Consider the following 26,592-nt stretch of genomic DNA (forward strand, 5'->3'; position numbering starts at 1 on the left):
TTGCGATGGAGAAAAATCAAGGAAGCCTTCAAAGTAAAAATGATATTTTATCTGCATCTCAGAAGATGACCAGCAACTCGCCAACTGGAAAGGAAATTCCAGGCATTAGGAATAGGGATATATATAATAGGGACATATATAAAAGAACAGGGAACAATAGGAAAGCCAATGTGGCTAAATGGCAGGAGTGTGGAGGGTGGAGAGATGCTGTAATAAAAGCTGGTGAGATGCAGATCTCTCACATATTCAGAAATAGAAATGTTACTGGTCAAAACTTCCATTTAGGCAAAGCACCGCACAACAGCTTTAACTGGAATCACTCATGCGCTTATGATGAAGCTGCAGTAAAAATGCTAAAAAAAGTTAAGGTCTGGGGAATGGAAAGGGCATGAGTGAGTGTAGCTTAGACTGACCGAGAACGAGGACAGCCAAGTCTCACCACCACCATCACCACCACCAATAGCGAGGACTTTCTGAATGCCGATTCCAAGCTGAGCTCTTTATATGCCTTATCTTTGTTAGCCTTCATAGCAACCCACTGCGACAGGTATTATCCCATCTTAGACATAAGGAAACTGAGGGTTAGTTTAAGGCCTAAGGACCTACCAAGTAGGGGAAAGAGCTGCTTTTGAACCTAAGTCTCCATGTCTCTACAATTATAATGAGGAACAGAAAATCATAACTTAAAATAGCCCCTGCTAAAGATTTTCTAAGAAACTATTATTGCTATAGAATTTTGTTTTAGAAATGCTAAAGTCATCCAAAGATCCACAAAAATATGCTTGACTGATTTCTGACTAAGCTGCAAAACCAATACAATGGAAAGACAATAACCTTTCTAACCTTCATTTGCTTATTAACAAATGAAATTGGAGCAACTGCACATACCTAGGCAAAGACTGAATCTCAACCTAAATCTTATACCTCACACAAAAATTAACTCAGAGTACATTAGACTTAAATGTAAAATGAAAACCTATAAAATTATACCAAGTTTGACTTCTAAAAACATTTCAAACAAAGGAGAAGCTTCCATTTTAACTGTACGCAATATGAGGACAATGATGAGAAAAAGAAGCGTGGACGCCAGGCACTGCACTAAGCGCTTCTGTGCTTTATCTCACTTTAACCTTGCCTCACGTTACAGATGAGGCAATTGAGACATGGCTAACTGCAGAATCTGAGCACTGATCTGCTCTGCAGTGCTGCCTGCCTTACTGCTACCATTGCCCGACATTTGGTGACTGCTCCTCTGAAATGAGAAATAGTTGACACAGAAAGTAAGATTTAATTCCCTTCATGTGGAAGATGAACTTTTAAAGTTGTCTCAACAAAGTTTAAATCTAGATGGATATGAAGATCCAGCTGAACCAGGAACTTCACCCTTTCCTTCTCCCTCCTTGGATGAATGGTTAGGCCAAGAAGCAGATGCCTGTTCTTGACCAGCTGGGAGTCATAAGGTCAGGGAGAGCCCTTCAGCTCTTAATAGTATATTTACACCTCAATTCCAAAGTGGCAAGAGTGGACTTCCAAGAGAAACGAAGGCCGAAGCCTCCAAATAAGTGCACATACTTCCACACTGGCATCTAAGAGGACTTCAGACTAGAGGGTTTTCAAGTAAATGGGATTATTGCTGATGGAGAGAGAATTCTGTCTGTCACAAGGAGGTTCTCAACTCCTTTCAAGCTCCCTTCAGGACAGCAAGGGGAGAATATGTCATCATGCAAAGCTGGACTGGCCAAGCAGGCTGCTCTCTGTCCCCAGAAAAGAAATTAGGCATACTGTAAGGAGGTTTAGCAAGCAGGTGCTTTGCTGTTCAAGACTTGCCTCTACCTTCCTTCTTTTTGCTATGGAGGCAAAAAGGGCACTGAAATTTACCAGGACTTCTTCAAAGTGGACACCACCTCTGAGGTTGGCTCAAAGTGTCCACGTATAGAAGGGTTAAGGTGTGTCCTGTGCTGTCAGCCCTAGATGATTATCACTTTGAAAAGCTGCTGGGTTTACAGGAAGAGTGTGAGAATACTGCTTTCCTAGCCAACATTTGGTTCCCATTACCATGAATAATCTCTTTCCTCCCTCCTTTCCCCAACCCCCACCCTTTTTCTACTTTTTCCATATTTTATATTAAAAGTACATCAAACACTTTTCTTCCTTTTTAATATTTTCCTTAAGCTTTTTTTCACTCAGTTTGCTGGGTTCTATAACTTTTTCTGGTTACTCATTATTTAGGGAGGAGGAGGATCTGGCTCCTTGGGTAAAATCAATCAAAAACAAAACCGGAGAGAAAAGACCTAAGCAGCATGGAGGGAAGATGAACTTGACTCACAGGGATTCCTTCTAGTCTTAAGTAACGTTAAGAAAATAAAGGGCCCACTGAGCTCCCTTTATCCTCATGTTTCTCAGCCTCCTCCAAGTTGTACTCCTGCCCCAAACAAAACACCCTTGAAGTAATATATCTGAAGATAGGGTCTACTCATTTCATCATCAGTAAAAACGGGAGAGCAACAGTCCAGAGGAATAGATAGAAAGGTCAATGGTATGTAATGTTGGCAAGGGTGTGGGGAAAAGGACATGTTTCTGTACTCCAGATAGAAGGACACACTGGGATAGGCTTTTTGGATGCCAATTTGACAGTATCTATAAAAATTCAAAGTGGACATCGGATCCAACAAATTCCACTTCTAGGAATTTATCCTACAGAAATACACATGTACAAGGAGTTCATTACAGATGCCTCATCAGGATACGGCTTAGTGCTCCTTAACAGAGGAAAAGGAAAACAAATATGGTACATTCATACTTTGAAAAATGACACAGTGGTTAAAAATACTTAAGTCAGAGGCCGGGCGCGGTGGCTCAAGCCTGTAATCCCAGCACTTTGGGAGGCCCAGGCGGGTGGATCACGAGGTCAAGAAATCGAGACCATCCCGGTCGACATGGTGAAACCCCATCTCTACTAAAAAAAAAAAATACAAAAAATTAGCTGGGCATGGTGGCGCGTGCCTGTAATCCCAGCTACTCAGGAGGCTGAGGCAGGAGAATTGCCTGAACCCAGGAGGCGGAGGTTGTGGTGAGCCGAGATCGTGCCATTGCACTCCAGCCTGGGTAACAAGAGCGAAACTCCGTCTCAAAAAAAAAAAAAAAAAAAAAAAACTTAAGTCAGTTTATATGAACAGACTGAAAAACATGGAGACATATTAAGATAGGAAAATACATTTAAAAATATGCAAACCACGTTTTAACTAGAGCTACCTCTGAGAAGATTTTATTTGCCACCTTATCTTCCCATCTGTGTATTTGTTAGACTACTGTATCATGTGGCTACATGTGTGTACCACTTGTACAACTATTTTTTAAAGTATGGACATAAATATTCCAGTCTACAGAAAATAATAAAAAGTAAACATATGGATCCCTTCTCAATCCCCCGATTTATAGCCCCATGTAAACCATCCTGAACTGGCAGAAAATTTAAAATTATTACCTTTCTTAACTTCACAACATGTACTAAGTCAGACCTAGGGAAGTAGATCACATGGAAAATGATCAAGAGAATCACCCAGAAATTCAGACCAGATAACAAAGAAAGGAATAAATAGGAAAGAAGAAATAATGACTCTAAGAGGCCCAAAAGTTCCCGAGGTCAGTCACGGTAATGAAATCAATGAATACAAATCTAAACAAAAATTGTAATCTTAGTCTACTGCAAGAATAGGAGGAAAGAAAGAAAGCTGTGTGTATGTGTGTTTGTGTGATTGTGAGGGTGTAGTAAGAGTGCAAAATCTCCTTTTTCTGACAGAAAGTTAATAGGTAATATCTAAAGCCTAAAATCCAAAAATGGCAGAATAAACATCATTTAGAAATATGAAGGTGATACGGTTTGGCTGTTTGTCCCTTCCAAATCTCATGTTGAAATCTGATTCCCAGTGTTGGTGATGGGGCCTGTTGGGAGGTATTAGATCATGGGGGTGGATACCTCAGGTGTGGCTTAGCACCATCCCCTTGGTGAAGACTGAGCTCTTGCTCAGTTCCTTCACATGAAATCTGGTTTTTTAAGAGTCTGAGACCTCCCCTGTTTCTCTCTAGCCTCAGGTCTTGCCCTGTGACATGCCTGCTCCCCTTCACCTTCTGCCCAGAGTGGAAGCTTTGAAGCCTCTACCAGAAGCAAATACTGGCACCACACCTCCTGTATAGCCTAGAGAACTGTAAGCCACTAAGACCTCGTTTCTTCATAAGTTACCCAGCCTCAGGTATTTCTTTATAGCAAGGCAAGAATGAATTAACCCAGAAGGTAAATAACAGAAAAAGCAGTTACAAGAAAGCTGAAAGCAGTTATTTCTAGGGCATGGAAATTAAGGTTGGGTAGCAGTGGGAAGAGAAAACGCAAGGGATTCCCATTTTCATTATAAACCTTATAGAATTACTTAACTTTCAAAACTATAAACCTGAATTATTATGGGAACTAGCCTTTGGGATGGCCCCCAATGATCCCCACCTCCTAGTATTCTTATCTTTGTGTAGTTCCCTTACCACACTGAATAGGGCTGGCCTGTATTAACCAACAGAATGCTGCAATAATGACCGTGTCTGAGGAACAGAAAACCAAACACCACAAGTTCTCACTCATAAGTGGGAGTTGAACAATGAGAACACAGAAAGGGGCACATCACACACTGGGGCCTGCGGGGGGTGGGGGGGCAAGGGGAGAGAGAGCATTAGGAGAAATACCTAATGCATGTGGGACTTAAAACCTAGAAGACAGGTTGATGGGTGCAGCAAACCACCATGGCACATGTATACCTTGGTAACAAACCTGCACGTCCCGCACATGTATCCCAGAACTTAAAGTATGTATGCATATATATATATATATGCATATATATATATATGCATATATATATATATATATATATATATATATAAAGACTGTGAAAGACACAAGCATAAAAGTTAAAACTAGTAAAACCCTTACAACACATGTGGCAAAAGCTGCATGACACTGGATTTGGCAATGACTTCTTGGACATGACACCAAAGGCACAGGCAACAACAACAACAACAAAACAGGCAAGACAGACTTCATCAAACTTAAAAACTTTTGTGCATCAAGCGTTACCCTGTCAACAGAGTAAAAAGGCAACCAATGGAATGGGAGAAAATATTAGCAAATCCTATGTCTGTTGAGGGTTTAATAGCCAGGATATATAGAGAACTAAAGCTCCACAATAACAAAAGACAACCTGATTAACAAATTGCCAAAAAACTTGAATAGAGATTTCTTCAAAGAAGATATACAAATAGTCAATAAGCATGCAAAAAGATGCTCAACATTACTAATCATAAGGGACATGTGTATCAAAACTATAGTGAGATACCAATTCACACCCATTAGGATGGTGATATGGTTTGGTTGTGCCCCCGCCCAAATCTCACCTTGAATTATAATCCCCATGTGTTGTGGGAGGGACCTGGTGGGAAGTAATTGAATCATGGGCACAGTCTCCTTCGTGCTGTTCACATGATAGTCAGTTCTTATGAGATCTGATGTTTTTGTAAGCATCTTCCCCTGCTGGCACTAATTCTCTCTCCTGCTGCCCTGTGAAGAGGTGCCTTCTATCATGATTGCAAGTTTCCTCAGGCCTCCCCGGTCATGTGAAACTGTGAGTCAATGAAACCTCTTTTCTTTATAAATCCCCCAGTCTCAGGTATTTCTTCACGGCAGCGAGAGAACAAACTAACACAGATGGCTACTTTCAAAAAGACAGAAAACAAGTTTTGAGGATGTGGCAAAACTGGAATCCTTGTGCACTGCTGGTGTGAATGTAAAATGGTGCTGCAGCTATGGAAAACAGTATGGTGGTTCCTAGAGAACTTAAAAATAGAATTACTCTTCTTCTCCAAGCCAGCAACTCAAATGGCAGATGACACCAGGGCTATGGGAAGGTCTAGGCTGCAGCTGTGCTCAGGGCCCATATCACAGAGCTCACAGAGGCAAGGCCAAGTACAAGGGGTGTCTAAACATCTGCATGCTGGGCTGTCTGGACAAGAACATGAAAATCAAGTCCTGGAGGAGAACTCTCTCTTCTCCCTGTCCATCAAGGAGTCTGAAATAATCGACTTTTCCGGGGACACCCTTTCACAGGTAAGATTTTGAATACTACAACTGTGGCAAAAGGAGACCCATGCTGGCCAGTGGACCAGGTTCAGGGCATTTGCTAACATCAGGGACTACAATGGCTATATCAGTCTGTGTAACTGCTCCAAGGAGGCAGACAGTGCCATCTGTGGGGTCATCATCCTGGTCTCCATCATCCCCATGCAGCAAGGATCTGATGGAACAAGATCAGCAAGCTCCACACTCTGCATTGCAAGTGACTGACTGCTGCGGCTCTGTGCTGATGCACCTTAATCTCGCCCCCAAAGGCACTGGCAACATCTTAGGTCCTGCACTCAAAAACCTCCTGCTTATACCTGGTACTCATGACTGCTACACCCCAGGCAGGGGTTGCACTACCCTCTGAGCAACTGTGCCAAGGCTACCTTTGATGCCATCTTCAAGATCTTCAGCCATCTAACCGCTTACTTCTAGAAAGATTGTGTTCACCAGATCTACTGATCAGAAATTCATTGGCCATCTAATAAAGACCTGCACCAGAGCCTCTGTGCAAAGGATGCAGGCTCCAACTCTGGCTACCATGTAGTGCTTTTATATAAGAAAAATAAGGTGAATAATCAATTAAGCCTAAAAAAACACAATTAACATACAATCCAGCAATTTAACTTCTGGGCATATAACTAAGGAACTGAAAAAGGGTATGTGAAAAGATATTTGCACACTCATGTTCGTAGTAGTTTATTCACAATAGCCAAAAAGCAGAAGTAAATCAAGTGTCTATCAATAAATGAATGAGTAAACAAAATGTGGTGTGTGTGTGTGTGTATGGGTGCATATACATACACACTCACATCCATACACACACATATACATACATGTATATATGTTTAATGAAATATTTTATATTATTCAGCCTATAAAAGGAAGGGAATTCTGACACATTATAACATAGATAAACCCTGAGAATATTACGCTAAGTGAAATAAGCCAGTCACAGAAAGGTAAGTACTCTATGATTCCACTAATAGAGGTGCCTAGAGCAGTCAAAATCATATAGATAGAAAAATACCATGGTAGTGTCCAGGGTTTGGGAGAAGGGAAGAATGTAGAGTTACTGCTTAATGGGTATAGTGTTTCAGTTTATCAAGATGAAAAGAATTAATGGAGATGGATGGTGGTGATGACTGCACAGTGTGAATGTACTTAATGCTACTGAACTGTGTACGGTTCAAATGGTAAATTTTATATTGTGTTTTACCACAATTTTTAAAATAATAATTGTTAATATGATGACAGGTGATTTCCAAGGCTAGACCATAAAAGACACTGTGGCTTTTACCCTACTCTCTGTTGAATCACTCATTCTGAGGGAAGCCAGTTGCCATGTCACAAGGACATGTAAGCAGCCGGTGGACAAGTTCCACGTGGAAAAGTCCATGTAGTGAGAAACTGAGGCCTCCTGCTGACAGCCAGCATGAATTCTTTACGCATTTGAGAGTGAAACATCATGGAAGTAGATTCTCTAGCCCCAGGTAAGCCTTCAGATAACTACAACCCTCTTAGCTGACATCTTAACTGCAATGTTATGAGAGAATCTGAGCTACAAACACCCAGCTAAGCTGCTCTTCAGTTCCTACAGAAACTGAGATAATAAATGTTTATTATTTTAAGCCATTAAATGTTAGAGTAATTTGTTTTGTTGCATAGGTAACCAATGCAATTATATTGATAAATTTTAAAAAGAAAAAAAATCAGCCTTAAAGCATTATTATATCATATTGGCCTATTATCCTAAAAGCACAATTTAGGGCATATTATCATGATGGTCTATTGCTGGATTACAACACATCTCTTCATTAAAGCCTTGGGAAAGAGGATTCAACTTTTCTGTATTGAGAAAACTTTACAAGTGTGTAAAGTTTGATCAGTATGTAAAATATATCTAACTACATATATTTTACTTTTATTTTTAATGTTTTTGGGTACACAGCTGGTATATATACTTAGGGGTTATATGAGATATTTTGATAAAGGCATGCAATGTGTAATAATCACATCAGAGTAAATGAGGTATCTATCCATCATCCCAAGCATTTATCCTTTGTGTTACACATAATCCAATTTCACTCTTTTAGTTACTTAAAAATGTACAGTTATTTTTGACTATAATCACCCTGGTATGCTAGCAAATAGTCTTGCTCATTCTATTTTTTCTTACTCATTCTAACTATCCCCACTTCCCTCCATCACCCCCAATCCCCACTATCCTTCCCAGTCTTTGGTAACCAGGATTCTACTCTCTATCTCCAAGAGTTCAATTATTTTGATTTTTGGCTCCCACAAGTAAGTGAGAACATGCAAAGTTTGTCTTTCTGTGCCTGCCTTATTTCACTTAATATAATGACCTCCAGTTCCATGCATGTTGTTGCAAATGTCAGGATCTCATTCTTTTGGTGACTGAATAGTACTCAACTATGTATATGTATCGCATTTTCTTTATCTACTCACCTGTTGATGGATAGTTAGGTTGCTTCCAAATCTTAGTGTCAACAGTGCTGCAACAAACATGAGAGTACAGATATCTCTTTAATATACTGCTTTCCCTTCTTTTGGGCATATACCTAGGAGTGGGACTACTGGGTTGCATGGTAGCTCTATTTTTAGTTTTCTTAGGAATCTCCAAAATGTTCCCCATAGTGGTTGTGCTAATTACATTCCCATTAGCAGTGTAGGAGGCTTCACTATTCTCCACATCCTGACCAACATCATTACTTGTCTTTTGGATAGAAGCCATTTTAACTGGGGTGAGATGGTATCTCATTGTAGTTTTGATTTACGTTTCTTTGACGATCAATGATGCTGAGCATTTTTCATATACCTGTTTGCCATTTGTATGCCTTCTTTTGAGAAATGTCTATTCAGGTCTTCTGCCTATTTTAATTGTATTATTTGTTTTTTTTTTCCTACAGAGTTACTTGAGCTCCTTACATATTCTGAGTATTAATCTCTTGTCAGATGGTTAGTTTGCAAATATTTTCTTCATTCTGTGGGTTTAACTACATATTTTAATACAGCACAATGGCTCTGTTTGTCAGATGAAATGTTGAGCTGGCTGGCTCCCGTCACATGGTATGGAGCAGAGTACATGTGCAATACATAAGAAGGGAAGCATAACATCAACCTGGTGCCAAATAAAGATTGTGTGTTTACCACGATCTGAAGAAACTTTGTCCTGTGATTATATTATAGTCTAGTGAGGGCAGTAAATAAATAGCAATAGTCAAACAGCCACATGGTCCTGAAGGATGACCAAATGAGGAGTATAACTAGAGATATCTTAATGGACACGGGGAGACAATGCTTTATTTAATACTGATTCCACCAGGTGGAATTCACTGGGTTGAGCATTATGTCTTTTAATCCCTTCAACTGTGTTGATCAAAGTTCTAGTATATGGAATTGTGTTGCAAACACAGTAAGAGTGACAACTGCTGCCATAGCAGGTTTTTGACCAGCTGAATGTTAGGATACTAGAGGAAGTCAAAGCTCAGATTCTTTTTTTATTTTTGTTTGTTTTTGGTGACAGGGTCTCACTCTGTTGCCCAGGTTAGAGTGAAGTGACACAATCATGATCCACTGCAGCCTTAGTCTCTGGGGCTAAAGCAATCCTCCCACCTCAGCCTTCTGAGTAGCTGGAACTATAGCCACGTGCTACCATGCCCGGCTAATTTTTGAAATTTTTTTGTAGAGATGTGTGTGTGTGTGGGGGGGTCTCACTCTACTGCTTAGGCTGGTATTGAACTCCTGGGCTCAAGTGATTCTCCTGCCTCAGCCTACCAAAGTGCTAGGATTACAGGTGTGAGCCACTGTGCCCAGCCCAAAGCTCAAGTACTAATGATGGTAAGCATGCTGAGTTGTGGTTCTGGTTAAAGGGTAAAGTCCTAACCTAATCCATCCACAGAATAAAAAAGTTCTTTTTAAATGATGATGTGGGACTTCTTGGGGTAGGCTAAAGAACTGCCCAGGTGGAAGTCTGGTCTGTGAATTTTGGGCATAGGTATGTATTTAGACTGCCTAGGAAGGTAGGTAGTAGAAAACATACAGAGTAAGGGGTAGAACTGGGCTGGATCCAAAATGGAAAAGAGTTTTCCAAATAAGAATGGGAAAGGGTTAATTTTAGTGTAAGGTGTCAGGAAGAGGTCCAGTTTCTGCTTTCTGCACATGGCTAGCCAGTTTTCCCAACACCACTTATTAAACAGGGAATTCTTTCCCCACTGGTTGTTTTTATCAAGTTTGTCAAAGATCAGATGGTTACAGATGTGTGGCATTGCCTCCAAGGCCTCTGTTCTGTTCCATTGGTCTATATCTCTGTTTTGGTACTAGTACCATGCTGTTTTGATTACTGTAGCCTTGTAGTATAGTTTGAAGACAGGTAATGTGATGCCTCCAGCTTTGTTCTTTTTGCTTAGGGTTGTCTTGACTATGTGGCCTCTCCTTTGGTTCCACATGAAGTTTAAGGTGGTTTTTTCCAATTCTATGAAGAGGGTGATTGGCAGCTTGATGGGAATAGCACTGAATCCATAAATTACTTTGGGCAGTATGGCCATTTTCACGATGTTGATTCTTCCTAACCATGAGCGTGGAATATTTTTACATCTGTTTGTGTCCTCTATTATTTCCTTGAGCAGTGGTTTGTAGTTCTCCTTGAAGAGGTCCTTTACATCCTTTGTTAGTTGTGTTCTTAGGTATTTTATTCTCTTTGCAGCAACCATGAATGGCAGCTCGTACTTGATTCGACTCTCTGTTAGTCTGTTATTGATGTATAGGAATGCTTGTGATTTCTGCATACTGATTTTGTATCCTGAGACTTTGCTGAAGTTGCTTATCAGTTTTAGGAGATTTTGGTCTGAGATGATGGGGTCTTCTAAATATACAATCATGTCATCTGCAATTTGACTTCCTCCTTTCCTAACTGAATACACTTTATTGCTTTTTCTTGCCTGATTGCTCCGTCTAGAGCTTCCAATACTATATGGAATAGGAGTGGTGAGAGAGGGCATCCTTGTCTAGTGCCAGATTTCAAAGTGAATGCTTCCAGTTTTTGCCCATTCAGTATGATATTGGCTGTGGGTCCGTCATAAATAACTTTTATTATTTTGAGATACATTCCATTGATACCTAGTTTATTGAGAGTTTTTAGCATAAAGGGCTGTTGAATTTTGTCAAAGGCCTTCTCTGCATCTATTGAGATAATCATGTGGTTTTTGTCTTTGGTTCTGTTTATGTGGTAGATTACGTTTATAAACTTGCATATGTTGAACCAGCCTTGCATCCCTGGGATGAAGCCTACTTGATGGTGATGGATAAGCTTTCTGATGTGCTGTTGCAATCGGTTTGCCAGTATTTTATTGAATAAGACCTAACATCATAAAAACCCTAGAAGAAAACCTAGGCCAAACCATTCAGGACATAGGCATAGGCAAGGACTTCATGACTAAAACACCAAAAGCATTGGCAACAAAAGCGAAAATAGACAAACGGGATCTAATTAAACACCAGAGCTTCTGCACAGCAAAAGAAACGATCATTAGAGTGAACCGGCAACCAACAGAGCGGGAAAAAATTTTTGCAATCTACCCATCTGACAAAAGGCTAATATCCAGAATCTACAAAGAACTAAAACAGATTTACAAGAAAAAAAAAAAACAAACAAACCCATTCAAAAGTGAGCAAAGGATATGAACAGATACTCTTCAAAAGAAGGCATATACGAGGCCAATAAACATATGAAAAAATGCTCATCTTCACTGGTCATTAGAGAAATGCAAATCAAAACCACACTGAGATACCATCTCATTCCAGTTAGAACGGTGACCATCAAAAAATCTGGAGACAACAGATGCTGGAGAGGATATGCAGAAATAGGAACACTTTTACACTGTTGGTGGGAGTGTAAGTTAGTTCGACCATTGTGGAAGACAGTGTGGTGATTCCTCAAGGACCTAGAAATAGAAATTCCATTTGACCCAGCAATCCCATTACTGGGTATATATCCAAAGGATTATAAATCGTCCTAGTATAAAGACACATGCACACGTATGCTCATTGAGGAACTGTTTACAACAGCAAAGACCTGGAACTGACCCAAATGCTCATCGATGATAGACTAGACAAGGAAAATGTGGCACATATGCACCATGGAATACTATGCAACCATAAAAAAAACTATGAGTTCTTCTCCTTTGTAGGGACATGGATGAACCTGGAAACCATCATTCTCAGCAAACTAACACAAGAACAGAAAATCAAACACTGCATGTTCTCACTCATAGGCGGGTGTTGAACAATGAAACACATGGACACAGGGAGGGGAGCATCACACACTGAGGTCTGTTGCGGGGGGTAGGGAAGGCACAGCAGTGGGTGAGGAGGTTGAGGAAGGATAACATGGGGAGAAATGCCAGATATAGGTGACAAGGGGATGGAGGCAGCGAACCACATTGCCATGTATGTACTTATGCAACAATCCTGCATGATCTGCACATGTACCCCAGAACCTAAAATACAATTTAAAAAAATGGGAAAGGGAAGGAGAAAGACAATGGAAACATAGAAATAAAGATGCAGAAATGTTTTTTTAAAAACTCCCTTGATTTCTTCATTTGACGTTGATTAAAAGGCTGACAATGGGATAAAATCCCCTTAACATGGCATACCAAGCACTTTAACTCTTCTACTTTCCCACCTTATCCTCAGCCACATACTCCCCTACTTGAACATGATGCTCCCACAACACTGCCCTTCAGGCATGCTCTCCCATACCTCCCTGCCTTTGTACAGCTCTTTGCCATTTTCATCTAGTAAAAAACCAGTAATTCACCCTCTGAAAAATCGATCCTGGTTTTCCTTTGATTTAGATTGTTCCTCTAGGCCCCACATGCCTTTTGCTAGCATGATTTTTGCACGGTGACTACTCTTCACAGTGATGATTTCTTCCCTACTGGACTAACCATTAAGCAGTGAGTCTGTCATTACTGGTCTTTGTACACCCAGTGCCTGGTAACATTATGGTCATGTAATGTCTGCTGAATTAATAAATGAACATGCCTCTATCTGGGATAATCACATGCTTTATCCAAAGAAGGGAAACTCGAACAAATAACCCTTTGAGAGGTCAAAGAGATCAAATGGAAAATTTATCAGGCAGAGAACTAGAAGCTCCGGGTTCCACTCCTGACTTTATCACTAGGTGGGCACGAGAATTTGCACAATCGACTTAATTTCTCTGAGTCTCCATTTTTAACATTTCTAATGTAAGAGTATGACATAGAAATGTTTACAAGGATTCCCATTTACTGGATAGTTACTCTGTGGCAGGCACTATACACAGTAAAAGTGCTTTTCTTATGCCATTTAATTTTCTTTTGCTCCTGAGAACATCCCTAGGAAGTAAGCATTTATTCTCCATTTTAGAGATAAGAACATTAAGTTCAAAGAACTTGCCCTAGGCAAAATAGCTAGTGGGTGGCTAAAAAAAAGAAGGAATCCAAATTAGTCTGCTTCTTAACTACATGCTTTCAAACATTAGGTCACAACACTTAAATGGGAGATCTTAGATATTTTAAAATAAAAAAAAAAAATTGGGAGCTTCTCGAGCCATATGATAGTACCAACATACGGCCGTGCTCCTTTATCCTATTTTTCCTGAGAAGGAGCTGCCATCAGATGCTGGGGCCTGGGTGACTGGAGTGTGAAGATGCGCCAAACAGCAGAGGCTTGAAATAGGAAACAGCATTTCTGGATGAAAGGTCAGAACTCAGAGAAAGAAAGAAAATGCAGGATGAAATGATATGGAAGGGGGAGACCAGAGGATGGCCTGGCAAAAAAGCAATGACAAGGAGAGGAACGCAGGAGGGGAGGCTGAGACAGGCTGATGAAGGCATGGGACAGGCTTGGCTGAGGATAATGAAGAAGGCACCTGGTGTTCCCGCCGGGCAGAGCTGCAGGAGGCAGGTGGCCATGCCGAGGGGACTGGCCCCTCAGTATAGCAATTCCCGCTGAAACTGGGAAATGGATGGACAAGCCTGCTGCTCTAAGAACAGAGGTGGTTAAAAGAGAGAGCTCAGCCTGGGCCTGATAGGAAAAGGGAGAGACTTAAGAAAACATCTCCGAAAGGAGGAGCCTGCAGACTGAAAGACACGCGATGACAGACGGTGCCTGGAATGGGCCATTTAATGCTTTAAACCTGTGCCAAACTAACTGAGTAACGTGAGACTGAACCGGTGATTTACCTCAACCCTGGGAGAGATTAGTCTGTGTACATCGGCAGCAGAAACAAGCATTACTATTTTTGAGTGATGAGTGTTATTAATACTGAAAAGACCCAAATCATGAGTAAACCTAACAGTTTGCAAAGCACGTTCATGTATGGATCTCACTGAACTCCCATGACAATCCAGACATCATTTTCCACACAGCAAAATTAGGCTTCAGTTTTGTCAAATGATTTGCCCCAAGTCAGGTGGACCTGTGGCTGGCACCTAGGTCTTCCCATTTCGGCTTCAGAAATAAAATGTAGCTTACCTCGTAGGAGAGAAAGACAAGACAATAAATTACAGAAGAAAACATACACGAGAGTCCTAGCGTGGAGTTCAGAGGAAGCAGCAAATTTGGGGGCAGTTGGAAATAGCTTCAGGTGACTGTAGGGTGGATGGAAAAAGAGACTGCTAACCAAGAAGGCAGGGAAAGCACAGAGGTTGAGCCTTAAAAGGGGATTCTACCACCCCAGCCCTTCTCCCCCAGCACAGCAGCGGCAAGTGCAATCATTTAAGAGACATTTATTGTTCACATTGTGCTCAATGCCAAGGAGGCAATGGCGAGCAAGAAGTTTACTCTGAGGCCAGCAGTATCCAGGTTACTTGCTGTGGGGATGGGGGATGTGCCATTTGTTCTTTTGTAAAAAAGGAGAAGTTCTAATCTCAAGAGTGACACCCCAATCTATCACAGAAATGTAGGACCTTCAGTTTTTCAAATCATACTATGTTCCCAAAGTAGGATTCTGTCCCTCCTTTGGCAGGTGATCAGAAAGGGACAGAGCTGAAAGCGAGGCATTAAAATGGCTATTTCACAGCAGTCATAGTATAAAGAAAAGGCTAAAAGCCCAAAGGGTTGTGTTTAGATCCTTACTCCACAATTTTATATTTGCCCTCCCAACAGCCAAGCTCCATTGTGTATACTATGCACACACAGTAAAGAAAAAATGTGATAGAGGAATACAGGGAGAGTCTGCAAAGTGCTGAAACAGCATACCTGGCAGCTGCTAAAACAAAACTTCAAAGATTTGGCATCTTCGAAAAGCCATCAGGCAGGACCCCACCCACTCCCCCTGCTAGCCACGGCTTCCCTGGGAGCTAGCACACGTAACCACTTCCGCATGTTTGGCTCTGTTCCCCAGAGTCAGAGCAGCTCTAGAAGCCATGTCAGAACTTCCAGCCAGGCAGGTGGGGGCGGGGGGGTGGCTGCGGGCAGTAGGGGAGGGAGGATAGAGAAGCAACACTCCCCCAGCATCTAGTCATGGGCACATCTCAGAAAACAAAAAGATAATTCTGGGATCTGCTTAAAAAACCCCTTCCTCTCAGTTGGCCTAGCTCTGATGGGTTAGATACTAGCTACAGTGAAGCTCTGATCTTGTGAGATTCCCAAGGTATTAGAATATTACCTTTCTAGGACCACAAATTAGTTCAAGAACAGCATCTGTAGTAAATCTCTAGATCTAAACAAAAGAAGCTCAAGATGTACAGAAGATTCTAAGAGGAGATCAACAATATACCTTTCTTGGAAACTTGGCCAGGTGGGGTGGCTCACGAATGTAATCCCAGCACTTTGGGAGACCAAGGCTGGTGGATCACCTGAGGTCGGAATTCAAGACCAGCCTGCCCAACATGGAAAATCCCCGTCTCTACTAAAAATAAAAAATTAGCCGGATGTGGTGGTGCATGCCTGCAATCCCAGCTACTTGGGAGGCTGAGGCAGAAGAATTGCTTGAACCAGGGAGGCGGAGGTTGCAGTGAGCCGAGATCATGCCATTGTACTCCAGGCTCAGCAACAAGAGCAAAACTCTGTCTCAAAAAAAAAAAAAATATATATATACACACACACACACACACACACACACACACACACACACATATTTATTCCATTAACCAAGTTTGGGTCTTTATGACATCTGTTGAGTCAACTGTCCAGTCCTGCACTGTCCAACATGGTAGCCATGAGCCATGTAAGCTCATTTTGAGCACTTGACTTGTGGCTTATATGACTGAGAAACTGAACTTTTCAATTTATTTAATTTTAATTAAAAATTAAATATACACATGTGGCTCTTGGCTATCATATTAGACAACACCGATCTAGTCACCCATTCACCAAACATTCACTGAGCACTCTGTGTAGGGCACTGTAAGGATACAAAGATACATAAGACTAGGTCTCTGCCTTCAAGAAGCTTGCCATCTAATGTAGGCCGTAAGACAAGTATACAAACAACCATAATATAAGCAGGAATGGTAAGTGTCATAGCAGAGTTGTATAAAGGATATTAGAACTTGGAATCCCGGAGTCAGGAGATAGTGTCCTAACTTCATGTAGCCCCCTCACCCCCATGCCTACACTAACTACTTGGGTTGGAGATGTAAGAAAGTCTGTCCAGTAAAGGACAGTGAGAAGGGAAGATTACTATAAAGAACATTAAATGAGCTGAACATCACAGAATCACAAACTTAGCAAATACTACAACTTATTAGGCAACTAATGGGAAAAGGCTGGGAGTACAGAGAGCACTATCCTACACTAAGATGTCAAAGATGGCAGATGCCCTTCTACTCTCAAGTATCTTCCGGAAGTGGCTCCTATGACTCCTGGGGGCTGGGCAGGGCAAGAAGGATGAGAAAAGAAAGGTTTCTACCATTTCCTTTTCTTCCACACCCTCCCTCTGCTCCCCAGACTAGGGAAGGCCTTCTGCTTATAGAGCACTTTTTACTGTAGACAACTGTAAAGAACTGAGTAAGATCCAAAAGAGAAGCAACAGGGCCGAGTGACTTGGGAAGGGTGTGGTGTATGTGCACGAGAGAGGGCGAGAGAGGTCAGAAGGAGGGACGCTAAACTCAATGGGGACAGGCTAGAGCTTTTCTCTTTTGTATTCAGTTCACTGTGCTAGAAAGGGCTACATCCATTCTCTAGGAATTAAAATTGTACACTTGGAGCTTCTTTTGAATTATCTCTCTCAGGAGCATGATTCCAACAGATGAAGAGTAAAAGGATGAGAAATCTTAGTATGATCTGCTCGGGACATCAGGGAAGGTTGCAGGAAGACTGGGATAAGCTGAGCCCTGTGCAAGAACAGGCTATCTATTCATTCATGCTTTTAGTTAAATTTGTACATCAGTAAGTTCCTACTGTTTACCAAGGCACTGGTATACAATAATGGGTAAGACAACATACATTTATGTGAAATAGTGATAGAAAGTAAACAGTAAACAAATAGATTAAGTGCTATAGAATGGCATATGTGAGGATGTGGTGATGGGAAAATATACTGGCCTTATATATTTTAGTTCCAAAACATTATCTTTCATCATTTTAATGAAAACATAAAAATTGTATATATTTATGGTGTATACCGTGATGTTTTGGAATGTGTTATACATTGGGGAATGGTTAAATTGAGTTAATTAATGTATGCTTTACCTTACATATTTTTGTATGTGTTGAGAAGAGTTAAAATCTACTCTGTTAGTAATTTTCAAGTATATAATACATTGTTATTAATTACAGTCACAATGTTGTACAAAAATAGGCTGATTTTTGATCTGTGGAGTTGGCTGACACCTGAACTTATGAAGAAGACAAGTGGAAAGGTGGACTGGGACCAGAGGCAAGTGTTCACCTTGGAAATCAGGCCACAGTGTTTTTTGTCTTTGTTTTTCACACTGCGGTGTGTTAGATCCTTTTCCTTCTGGAAAACATTTATTTTAACTATCCAAGTGACTCAATACAGGAAACATTTAGAATACAAATTAGAAAGACTTAGACTTCAGAGGTAGAAGCGTAATTACGGTTTATTCCCAACCATGCATCTTTATCAGTAACACAGCCAGTATCTCGCTATTGCTCTAACTTTTCTACTATTTCTCATTTAGTTGTGAACTTGGAAGAAAGTAGAATGATTAATGATACTTCCTAACACCCCCACACCAACTCTAGGCTTTTACATGAACTAAAAAATCTCCTTTACAGATATGCCAGCTTGACTTCAGTTTCTATCACTTGAAACTCGAAATGTTTTGACTCATACATTATTTCTGACAAACACTCTGAGCCAGACTGGTTCCCATTTACTGTCCCTTGAAAATACCTTAAACACCTTGTACATTATCTTTTTTTTGCTTCCTCTCTATTTCTTTCTTTCTTTCCTTTTTTTTTTTTTTGAGACAGAGTCTTGCTCTGTCGCTCAGGCTGGAGTGCAGTGGCACGATCTCGGCTCACTGCAACTTCTGCCTCCCGGGTTCAAGTGATTCCCTTTGAAGGCTCCTGAGTAGCTGGGACTACAGATGCATGCCACCATGCCTGGATAACTTTTTTTTTTTTTTTTTTTTTGAGACAGAGTCTTGCTCTGTCGCCAGGTGCCAGGCTGGAGTGCAGTGGTGTGATCTCGGCTCATTGCAACCTCCGTCTCCCCGGTTCAAGCAATTCTCCTGCTTCAGCCTCCCGAGTAGCTGACACTACAGGTGCACGCCACCACACCCACTAATTTTTGTATTTTTAGTAGAGACGGGGTTTCACCATGTCTCAGGAGATGGCCAGGATGGTCTCCATCTCCTGACCTCGTATTCTGTCCGCCTTGGCCTCCTAAAATGCTGGGATTGTAGGTGTGAGCCACCACACTCGGCCTCCTCTCTATTTCTTAACCTATCTGTAGCCTATACACCTGGGACTGAATTTAAATTCTACCCTAAATCATTCCTCTGTAGAGCCTTATCTTTTCACCCAAGTCTTTAGTATCTTTTCTGAACTGTGAACTTTTCTGAACCCATATGCCCTTTTAAAATCACTCACTTTGCATGTTACATTAAAAAAAAAAAAATTAAGTGTATAGGATAGTATTATCCAGACTGCCCTGCTGAACTGCCAACTCTAAGTTAGTAAGATTAAGAGTATGGATTACAATTCTTTGATCCTCTCAGAATCTCAGTGTCAAGCACCAAACATATGTTCAATTATCTCTTAAGTGATCAGTATCAGCCTGTTGGCCTATCCAAGCCCCATCTACCCATCCAGATTCAAATCAGACCTTTTCTTTTCCCTGAAGTTTTTGCCAGCTTCTTCAGCCAGAGGGATACATTTCTCTTCGGCACTCTCATCACAAGAGTTTCATCTTCCTATTCAATAATTAAGCACATATTGCTTTATAGTACTTGCATTAATAACCTTTATGATTAGTCATTTTCCTTCTTGAGGACAGGGACTTATCTAATACTGCCTTCAGAGCCCAGCTTCTCATACTGAGGAGATACTCAGTAATTTTACATGTTAACTTTTTGGGGATAACAATATTTTAACAACTATCAGATGAAATAATTTCCCAGCTGAAACATTACTTATTACCATTTTCACCCTTGCTTTTGCATATATTTTAATCTCCTAAATATTTGCTGAAGAAGGTAACAAGAGTCTTTTTGAAGCTTGTATTTCAAATGTCAGTACTGGGTTCAAGCAGCTAGTAAGATATTTGAGAGAACTCAACAATATAGGCAGGGTCTTTCATCTACTTAATTTTACTTAGTGCAACCCCATTTCAGAAGAACATACAACTGACCCTTGAACAATACAGGGGATGGGGTGGCAACTCCCGCACAGTCAAAAATTCAAGTGTAACTTCTGACACCCCTCCTGCCCCGCCACTGCCCGCAAAACTCAACTACCAATAGCCTACTGTTGACTGGAAGCTTTATGGATAAACAGTAATTAACACATAGGGTATGTGATGTATTTATCATATACTATATTCCTACTATAAAGTAAGCTAAATAAAAAATTTATTGAGAAAATTATAAGGAAGAGAAATATATATACTATTCATTCGGCAGAAGTGAATCATAAAAGTCTTCATTCTTGTCATCCTCAGGTTGAGTAAGCTGAGGAGGGGGAGGAAGGGAAGGGGTTTGTCTTGCTGTCTCAGGGGTGGCAGACATAGAAGAAAATCCACATATAAGTAGACTCGAGCAGCTCAAACATGAGTTATTCAAGGGTCAACTGTGATTCGATTTCCTCTAGCTTTTAAGTATATCCAGGTTTACTAACCTCTTTATGGCTGCTTTACCTAACATGCCAGAAAGCCTGCTTTTCTCATCTAAATCCTTTTAAATTATAGTCACATCACTAAGATGCACCCATAATTCATTCTCATCATAGAAAGATAGTAAAACTTATTTTTAAAGTCAGCCAGGCCAGGTCAGGCATGGTGGCTCAGGTCTGTAATCTCAGCACTTTTCGAGGCTGAGGCTGGTGGACTGCTTGAGCCTAGGAGTTCAAGACCAATTTGGGAAACATGATGAAATCCTGTCTCTACAAAAAATACAAAAATTAGCCAGGCATGGTGGTGCACACCTGTAGACCCAGCTATTTGGGAGGTTGAAGGAAGATCACTTGAGCCTTGGGAGGCAGAGGCTGCAGTGAGCTTTGATTGTGTCAATGTAATTCAGCCTAGTGACAGAGTGAGACCTTGTCTAAAAAACAAAAAACAAAAAACAAACCCAAGCCAAATGTGGTACTGATTATTGGCTCTGAAGTGAAATTAATATGAATCTTAGCTTGGTAATTCATGCAACCATGAGTTGTCCCCTTACTGCTCCTGAAGCATAAGAATGGTCCAAGCACGATGAGAGTAACTTGTGAACACCTGGGCTTGCCATATGTTGTGACATTTCGAATCCCTGAGCTCTCATATACTACCTCTCTCATATCACTAGCCTTGCACACATCACCCAAAGAACAGTTGGCTCTATATTTAAACAAACATTTAAAATTTGGCTTTTCCTAGTTATCTTTCTTTATGAGCATTTTAATGATTTATAACAATTTTAATAAGTGAATACTTACTTTACAATATAAATAAATGTCAACCTTAGTATTATGATTACATATTACTGCTTTCCCTGCTATAATTCTCTATTTTACTGTACATGAGTTACGGCCAGTTGACTCTAAACTGGGTGCCAGTGTAGCAAATACCATATACCAAGCAAGTACAATTTTGTTTCTCTCTTTTAAAAAAAGGGAACTAAGAGTTAGTTACCAAGAACCTACACCAAAACTTTGTCCCACAAAGCAGCTTCAGGAAAGAGGACTTTTATTCCTTTGCAGATATACAGTTCTATATTTTTCTTTTATGAAAACATAAATACTGGATATTTTTTCTTATTAGCACCTTAACTCCTGAGACCATTTAAAAAAGAGATTGGTTTCTTAGCAGTAGTGGGTAGGTAATATGCTGAGTCTTTTAGCAGTGAGGAGGGCAGATGGTTAGGATGGGATCTTTAGTTAAAGGATCAGGAAAACTGGCTAGTTTTCCTTCTCAATTTGTTGAGTCAATACTAGGTAAGCTTTAAATATGGATCATCGATGTTCCTCCACACGAGTCAGAAACAAAGTGTCTCATCACCCCTGTGATCTTTCTAGGCTCTTCCAAAGCTGGTAAACCAGTTAACTTGAAGGGATAGAAGCTCATAGAAAAACTGTGCCAGGAGAATTAAACTAAATTATAAATAAAGCAATTCATATAATTTCCTAATTCTAAATAGTCTCATTCAGCTTAGCATAAACTTTGTCATATTCAGGCCTCTTAAAACCAAAATAATCACCAATTTTGTATAGTTATAAAATTACAAAGTGAACAGTTAAATAAGATTAAACAGTTAAATAAAAAAATTATTTGACTATTAATTGATTTTTGTGAAACAATGGGGTTCTCTTTTAAATCCTTACATACTCTTTTTTCTTTTACGTTGTTAAAAAAAACACGTAATTTTAAATGTATCATCATAATCATTTTTACGTGTATAGTTGAGAAGTGTTAAGTATATTTACATAGGTTTTGCCTCTAACAAAGACTCGTGTGTGTGTGTGTGTGTGTGTGTGTGTGTGTATGACCTAAGGAAACAGAAGGTGGTTTACCATTAATACTTCAAAGCAGTGCAGAGTGGGGTGAGAGAGGGAACCTAAATCAGAAAAACTGACCCTGGCAAACTGCAAACACTGCATTCCATGCTTTATTTTGACTTGTGGATAAGAAAGATCCACTTGTTTCACTACCGACACTCAGACCTAGGTTCCCAAACCTATGTTACCTAGGCCCTGGTATGATGTCCAGCCAGCCCTCTTTGACAGATTTCCTAAGCTTCCCAACATTCCTTCAATAGGCAGAAGCCAATCACTTTTGCTCTTGGCACAAACACTGACAGCACTCAGCTCTCTCAGTGAAGGAGGAATTGCAGAATCTGTCCCAGAGTTTAAACTGATGCAGGGTGTAACTCTTGAGAGGTTATGTGGCTGGCTGAGTGAGAAACAGAGCACAGAAAATTCGGATAGAAGTACAGGCTTTTATCATGCATGTGCTGGAGAAAACGTTTTCCTCGGGGGAAGGAATAGTGAGAGCTAAGACTCAGGAGAAAGGTCAGGTAAACTTTACTTTATGAAAAACAAGAAAGAGGCATACGGAGTGAAATATCACTTCTACAGAACTCTGAATATGAATTTTTTTTCAGTTCCCCCCAAAAAGTAGTTTCTCTTTGATTGTGCTCTTTGGCTGGAAAGCATTGTTTATATAACAGGATAAAGTACAAAATTATAAGCTCCAAACTCCTCCAGAGAAAAGCTCTCCCAAAGCTCGACCCCCAGGATAGATGGAAAATATGAGTGTTTACTGGCTGGAACATCGAGCTGCAATGGAAATTTCAACATTCAAGAGACAGCAGAGAAAAAGGGCCTGCTGAGTAGAAAGAAGCTGACCTCCAACCAAGGGGTCAAAGAAAAAGGAAGAAAGAGTCTCTTGCTGGCCCCACTCTGATGCCTTCCCATCCCCAGCTAGAAAGGCCAGATTTCTGTTATCCAGTCCCAGGAGCGTACTGTACAGGAGTGACGGCCAGTGTGATCTAAACGTGGTACTAAACTAAGTGGTGTAGCAATACCATTTTCCAAGCAAGTTCAATTTTAAGTTTCTTTCTTTCTTTTGTTTTCTCGAAAGGGAACTGAGAGTTATCAAGAAACCTACACCAAAAACCATGTTGGCCACTTTCATATACACAACTCAGTTTAATCTTATAATAACTTAATGAGGTGGATTTAACTATGTGTATTTAAAAAAAGATGGAGAAATTATGGTTCAGAAAAGCTAAGTAACTTGCCTAAGGTCACATACTTAAAAAGGCACTCCAAGGTCTGTCTGACTCTAAAGTCCCTTCTCTTCGGACCATACCATGCCATCTTCCCAATGGGAGCTGCTGGCCCTATTTCCTACAAAGGCAGTGTGCTTTTAAAGAAAGAGAAGTATTTAAAGGACTATGTGCAGAATAATTCCCTTAAACAGAGACAAAGGATAAAAACAAAACCTTGCCATGTGGCCACTAAATAATTTTTGTGGAACTATTAAATCGTCTTAAGTCCTTAAATATCCTTCTTTGTTTTACCGTAGTAAAAGAAAAACCCGTAATTTTAAATGTACCACCTTAACCATTTTTACATGTATAGTTCAGGAGTGTTAAGTGCATTCACGTCGTTCTGCAACAGATTTCTAGAACATTTTCATCTTTCACAACTGAAACTCTATAACCATTAAACACTAATTCCCACTCCCCTCTTCCCCCCAGCCCTTGGCAATTATCTTTCTACTTTCTGTTTCTATGATTTTGACTACCTTAGATGTTTCGTGTGAGTGAACACATACAGGATTTCTCCTTTTCTGACTGGCTGGCCTCACTGAGCATACAGTCCTCAAGGTTCATGTGGGACAGGACTGACTCCTTACATGCCTTTCTTGACACCCTTTCTTCTAATGTCTATGCCATAAAATTCAGATCTTTATCATATGCTGCCTGCCACTGCTCTGATTATTTCGTGTGTATACGCTCCCTTTCCCTGCCAGATAGTAGCCTCTTAGTGATCAAACATCAGGTCTTAAAAAGTCTTTTAGACCCTACCCAGCACTCAACACTGTGCTGAGAACAAGGAAGATACACCCTAGAGAGTATACTCTGATATCGGGAACTATTCTGTTTTATTTACTGCCTCCCTAGCAGTGAACACAACACCTGACATATAGAAAATGCATAGGATATATTTTTAAAGGAAATTAACAAACTCAGTATTTCTGAGGACTGATTGAGAATGAAAAGATGAGAAGTTAGAGACCCGAATCCCAGCAACATTTCTAAGACCTAAAGGAAGGGAGGAAAGTATTATTAGCCAAACTAGAATCAGAATCTCTGAAAAATATGTACGCTAAAATTACGCAAAGCAGAGTACCAAACTATTTATAGTCTATTGTTGAGTAAGAGAGAAGGACAGGGTGACACAGAAAATGGCTCCAATTTCCCAAGACTTCCCATTCCTTGGTGGCATTTCAAGTTTTGACATATAGAAGTTCTCTAGAGAATGGGAGCTGGCCAGGTCGAGCAGCCCATGCCACAATGTCTTGTCCTATCACAAAAAATAGGAACAAACTCATGGCTATGCTTTCTGCAAATTCCCCACCTTTCATATCGAGGAACAGACAAATCCCCAGGATGCGTGTGTGAAAAAGCCAGAGGTGGATAAAAATAATTCAATGACAAATGCTGGAAAAACATACAAAGGGGCAGAAGCCAGACATTCGTGGGATTCCCTGACAGCTCGATCCACAAGGAAGGGCTGGACTGGAAAAAAACAGGGCCTCAGGTTCCTGCCAAGCTGTCTGAGGCCCTGTTCTTCCCAAATCATTCCAAGCAGCAGCCAAGACTTTACAGTAACCCTTCCAGGTCTCACAAAGAAAAACGCACTGAGAGCCCACTGAGTACTCCACACCTAGAAAATCCTCTCTGATATAGTCCAATTCCACGGAAGGCTGGCAGTAATGATGAGATGGCTCTGCACATCAACTTTCAGCTCCTAATGACCCCCCATGTGCCCAAAAAAGTGGACACTTAAAAGGCAGCTTGAAAAATCTAACCTTTCTTATTGGCCAAAGAAAAGCTAACATACCCACACATCAGCACCTAGAAACTGAAAACATCACTTTAAGGAAGAGAGAGGTCATAAACACTTGGTACCTGCATCCTGGAGTCCCTACTCTAGAATTCTAAGTCAGCCTTGCTTGGAGGCACACCTCAGGCTTCTAAACATGTGACTGTATTTGGCTCTAACTACTTTCTCTTCTGGAGAATGGCCTGCAATTAATCTCACTTATTACCTCTGAAAAAGTAACAACAGAGGGATGGCTGGCCAAGTCCAGCTCCAGAGTGTCTAGGGAACTGCAAGCTACATGGCCAGGCCTCAGACTGTCTGGGCAAGTCGTGGGCTCTTTGCCTTCCTCTCCCACAACAAAGCCGGAACAGGACTCCAGACAGACCAAAGGAACCAAGGGATTTGAGGAGCTGGGCTGAGCTTATACTGACCCAATGGGAGACGACAACCCTGAGGCTACATTTGGGGTGATTTCAAAAGGACGGGAGAATAAGGTCGTTTGATGAAAACTTGTGTGATCCATAAAACTGAGAACAATAGCAACACCATAGGGAAATGAAAAATAACACTATTTGCAGAGTTCTTGTGAGTCACCAGTTTTCATTCCTGTGGCTACCAAGTCAGTGAATTCTCTGACGTGCTGAGATGAAAAGTACAGCTAGCAATAGGATTCTCTTTACATTTCAGTACGGTTTACAGGGAAGCCCCTAGTGTAGTGAATTATCAGAACTAAACTGGAATCCACTGTTGCTACTGTAGAAAAACTATTAAGAGTATCTTTTATTTACCTAGCACCTATTTCCAGGGAGATCAAAGTGCTTTAAAGGCAATCTAAAAGCTCTCAAAACAGGCCACTTATATGTAAGTATGCTTACCCAATAAAAAGATTAAATGAATAGCTTAGGGTCACTTAATGTCAAAACCAGTAATAAAACTCAGATCTCTAAGCTACAAATCCTGTATTTGTTAAACTCAGTCACTCTTATGATTAAAGGAGGAACAACAAGAGACTAAATAAATATCACAAAATAGTGACTTACCAGGTAAAAATGGAAATCAGGTCACTGTACTATGCAGGTTGCATGCTGCAGGTCTGGCTGGGGCCTACATCACAGCCAAGTCTGGAAAGACCTCTGAGAATTCACTTAAGGTTCCTTTAGGGTGGGTACCTCTGGGAGTTCCATGTGGAACTGAAACTCTCAGGC

At 40.7% G+C, this 26,592-nt stretch overlaps 1 protein-coding gene across 15 annotated transcripts in view; it reads right to left on the reverse strand.

The window, feature by feature from the left end:
• The window catches only part of TTLL5 (tubulin tyrosine ligase like 5), a 280,545-nt gene that overhangs the window by 100,305 nt on the left and 153,648 nt on the right, over window positions 1-26,592 (reverse strand). The window lies entirely within an intron of this gene.

Source organism: Saimiri boliviensis, chromosome 2 (assembly GCF_048565385.1).
Source record: "Saimiri boliviensis isolate mSaiBol1 chromosome 2, mSaiBol1.pri, whole genome shotgun sequence".
Taxonomy (NCBI): Eukaryota; Metazoa; Chordata; class Mammalia; order Primates; family Cebidae; genus Saimiri; species Saimiri boliviensis.